The sequence below is a fragment of the Limulus polyphemus genome, unplaced genomic scaffold (genome assembly GCF_000517525.1).
Source record: "Limulus polyphemus unplaced genomic scaffold, Limulus_polyphemus-2.1.2 Scaffold7000, whole genome shotgun sequence".
In the NCBI taxonomy this organism is placed as follows: Eukaryota; Metazoa; Arthropoda; class Merostomata; order Xiphosura; family Limulidae; genus Limulus; species Limulus polyphemus.
The window spans coordinates 34,925-39,704 of NW_013672610.1; the positions used below are offsets into that span (position 1 = coordinate 34,925).

Below are 4,780 nucleotides of genomic sequence, written 5' to 3' on the forward strand. Positions count from 1 at the left end.
GAAATAATGTTATCCATATTGTGTCTCGAGTAATACGTTAGAAATAATGTTATCCATATTGTGTCTCGAGTAATACGTTAGAAATAATGTTATCCATATTGTGTCTCGAGTAATACTTTAAAAACAATGTTATTCATATTGTGTCTCGAGTAATACTTTAGAAACAATGTTATCCATATTGTGTCTCGAGTAATACGTTAAAAACAATGTTATCCATATTGTGTCTAGAGTAATACTTTAGAAACAATGTTATTCATATTGTGTCTCGAGTAATACTTTAGAAACAATGTTATCCATATTGTGTCTAGAGTAATACGTTAGAAATAATGTTATCCATATTGTGTCTAGAGTAATACGTTAAAAACAATGTTATCCATATTGTGTCTCGAGTAATACTTTAAAAACAATGTTATCGACATTGTACCTTGAGTATGAAGTTAAATACAGCAATTAGGCGTAGAACGTGAAGAATGTGTGTCAATAAAAACCGACTCCCCCGAAATTCTATTTTTATGTGCTTCCATGTTAAGATATTGAATTTTTTATTTCATGTTATAAGAGACCACATTCCTTTGTTGTTGTTGTTGTTTTTATTTCAAGATGAAATTCGAAACTAAAGGTATGGTTGGAGATGTTATAGTTTTTTAAAATGTTACTTTGTAACGAGAGGTCGAATGTGAACATCATATATCTCACATAAAACTATTAGGTCTACGTGGCATGCACGAGGAAACTTCCTTAAAAAAAAAACACTTAATATCATGAGTTAAAAACTAAGAGCAAACTGCGGAAAATGTATTCTGTTTGTGGGTGTATTTTTCTCAATGGGTTCGATGATGAAAATGATAATCTTTTGGACAAATAAAACCGGTGTATGAAAGACAACTGAATGGTGTAGGATTTCTGGTGAAAATAAACCCTCTTTAAGGTTCTTGATGAGTATTGATAGAGAAAAACAAGCTCCCTTAAGGTTTAAATTGAGGGTTTGTGGTGAAAATAAACCCCCTGAAGGTTCTTAATGTGTATTGATAGGGAAAGTCTAGGTTAGAGCATGATTGGACGTGGTGACAAGGACTGTAACGACGTGGTGAGGCAGTAAAATCTTTTTAATATATACTCATTGTTTTCCTAAAAAAAACCAACAATGTCTTAATGCTGTTTTTAGGTTCTCACGACTCTTCTTCTCTAAGGTTTGTTTTATAATTGGCCAGAGGTTAAGTTTGACCTCAAACTGATAGTGCGGTATTTGTTGAGATGAGTATCTTTAGAAATAAAATCAAAACGTACTTCAAATAAAACAAACAAGTAATACGGTTTAAAGTAATTTTGTTGTACGTATGGTAAAGGTCACTGTCATACCGTACATTAGATTGCTTTTGTCTGTCTTTGAAATGAGTTCAAATAATTGATAGCTAGTGAGTATTAATAGAGAAAAACAAGTTCCCTTAAGGTTTAAATTGATGAGGATTTCTGGTGAAAATAAACCCTCTTTAAGGTTCTTGATAGGAAGCAATACGTTAGCGTAACGACTTAGATCTTGGCTTCTGTGTTCTATAGGAAGCAATACGTTAGCATAACGACTTAAACAAATATTAATGATCTGCGTAATTCCTCCGTAAATGAATGAAATATTTAAATTTGGCTTACTTGTTCGAAGGACAGCATTAGGCAGGGATCGCTTGAGTCTTATCAGTACGTCCTTTCGGCTCTTCTTGCAGCACATAACACACGCAACGACTAGCGAAACGGTGAAACATACAACAACAAACACAGCGATCCTAGTTAGTAAACAGAATACCGATTAATAAAAAACCAGACCATTTCCAAAAAAAAGAGGTATCTATTTATTTTATTAGGAAAGTTTCGTTTGTTGATAAAATGAGTCTAATTAAATTTTTCATGTTTAGAAAAATTTAAACAAAAAAAGGGATTTAAAAACTTCAAGTATTAAGTTCTATAATTTTATCTGTAACACGTGTTTATTTACATCTCACAAGGCACGTACTTTTAAAATTATGATCGCTTACCAGAAATACCATGCCGAGTAGAGTGGCGCCACCTTTGGTTTGGGATCAGTACAACATACCTCACCACAACAAAAATATTCGTTACCAGGGCAACTGTAAGGCAAAAAAAAAAAAGTTTCGTTGTATCACACTAATTTTCTGAAGTTGCTTAACTAAGAACAAACAAAAACGCACACACAGACACAAATTGAATTTGCTGGAAGAGAAACTGTTAGATTACGTTTTTCACGATAATATAGAATTAAAACCGTTACATTTTCGAAAGGAAACTAAAAAACAGAGTACTCTGAATAATGAAACGAGACCAGCGTCGTATTGCATTACTTACATTACACTAGGATATGAAAAAAAATCAAGATTCTAAGGCTATAGATTAAACGGAAAACACCCACCGCCAACTCTGGGGCTACTCTTAACGAATAGTGGGATTGACTAACACATTATAACGCCTCCACGGCTGAAAAAGCGAGCGTGACGGGGACTCGAACCTGCGACCCTAGCCATCAAGCCGGCTCCTTTTCGTTACAACGAGCAGTGAAAGTTATAATGGAAAATTAATTTGATATCACATATGAAAATTAAATTACTTACTAACCATCAAATTCACGTCATCCTATGGCTCTAATTATGTATCTCGTACGAAGATTGAGACGTGCTATTGTTATCCAGTACGCATTTAAAAATGGTAATATCTATATATAAACAGAACTGGCAATGGCTAGAGAAACGGTGAGGTAAAGGGTACAAAAACCTTTTATTGTGTGTGAAAATGAATTGCACCAGAGTAGTGTCACGTGTTGGTAGTTTACACTGTCATTGGTTGTCATTCAGCCAATCAGAAAGTGTGACACCTGTATAAAGTCTATAAGTTATAAACAGTCATACTATGCCCAGTAGTAGTAGTGTAATCCAGTAATTGTTAATAACGAATACTTACGAAACTCTCTAAGAATGGCACAAATGATAGGAGACACACAATGATTAACTAGAAACTCTACCAAAGACAATGCTGTAAGTACAGGTGCGAATGTAACATCGAGAACATCGGTATCACTTTTATTATATAAAAAACATTACAGTTTATATCAATAGAATTGATGAAACTTTTGAGCTCTGTACATTCAATCATTTTGATGCTTGTTTGTTTGTTTGTTTGTTATTAATTTCGCGCAAAGTTACACGAGGGCTATCTGCGATAGCCGTCCCTAATTTAGCAGTGAAAGACTAGAGGGAAGGCAGCTAGTCATCACCGCCCACCACCAACTCTTGGGCTGCTCTTTTACGAATGAGTATTTGGATTGACCGTCACATTATAACGCCCCCACAGCTGAAAGGGCAAGCATGCGCCCTAACCACCTGGTCATGCCGGGTCCGCCCCCACAGCTGAAAGGGCGAGCATGTACGGTGATGAATCGGGATGATTGGAAGATGAGGACTCATAAAGCGGACCCCACAATCAAATGGAGGGCAAACGTTAAGGTAATGATGATGAACTAAATCAGGTCAAAAAGTATTTCAATGACAAAATGTGTAACTAATAATAATATAATTACATAAATTCATTCCCAAGTAACGGTCTTTACTTACACTATTAAAATTCCTTGATAAGGATCCCTGCATTTCTGTTTACCCTCTGTTTTCTCAAGCTGCAGAAGAAAAAATATATGAAACGCTTTACTGACAAAATACATGAACATTAATACGCCCCCCCATTGGCACAGCGATATGTCTGCGGACTGACAATGCTAGAAATCGGGTTTCGACACCCGTGATGGGCAGAGCATAGAGAGCCCATTGTGTAGCTTTGTGCTTAATTTCAAGCAAACAAACAAACATTAATACGCGTCGCCATCTAGTGGTAAACTAGCAAACTAAAGTAATACTACTTTATAGACTTTAAACAATCCGAAGTCTCGTACTTAATATGTACAAGTTTTTGTTTGTTTGTTTCTTTTCAAGCATAAAGCTACACAATAGGCTATCTGTACTGTGTCCACTTCAGACTTACCGCTGAGCCACTTGGGGGGCAATTATATATAAGTATCATGGATAATAATTACACATATTGCATAGGTAAATAATTGTGATAAATATTTAGTGCATAAAAAAACATGATAAACATATAAAACGTAAGTACATAAAATATGTCGATAATATAGTTTTATTTCTATTAATAGGAAATAAAGAAAAAATAGAAACACTTAACCTCTTGAGTTTCACACAACATATGGATACCTGTTAAAGCTTTGGAGTCTAAATAACTGAGAATATTTTCCAAGACGTGTTACAGAATAAAGCATTTTATTCACACAGAAAAAATATTTAAAAAAGTCCGCAAAAAATTGATTCCAAATTCTTATAGCCATTAACATCTATCGCCTCTTTGGGATTGAATAACAGTGAAAATAAACCCTCTTTAAGGTTCTTGATCTTGTCTTCTGTGTTCTATTTCCTCTAGAACACAGAAGACAAGATTTAAGTCGTTACGCTAACGTATTCATATAGAACACAGAAGACAAGATTTAAGTCGTTACGTAACGTATTGCTTCCTATAGAACACAGAAGACAAGATTTAAGTCGTTACGCTAACGTATTGCTTCCTATAGAACACAGAAGACAAGATTTAAGTCGTTATGCTAACGTATTCCTATAGAACACAGAAGACAAGATTTAAGTCGTTACGTAACGTATTGCTTCCTATAGAACACAGAAGGCAAGATTTAAGTTGTTACGCTAACGTATTCCTATAGAAC

The 4,780-nt window shown here is 34.7% G+C and overlaps 1 long non-coding RNA gene across 1 annotated transcript in view; it reads right to left on the reverse strand.

Annotated features, from left to right (window-relative positions):
- The window catches only part of LOC111089674, a 6,995-nt gene extending 3,310 nt beyond the window's left edge, over positions 1 to 3,685 (reverse strand). Inside the window, exons 1-3 of the long non-coding RNA XR_002613907.1 lie at positions 3,615 to 3,685; positions 2,028 to 2,120; positions 1,648 to 1,778 (exon numbers count right to left, since the gene is read on the reverse strand). This is a non-coding gene — a long non-coding RNA (uncharacterized LOC111089674). The remainder of the gene's footprint in view (positions 1 to 1,647; positions 1,779 to 2,027; positions 2,121 to 3,614) is intronic.
- Between the last annotated feature and the right edge of the window lie 1,095 nt (positions 3,686 to 4,780).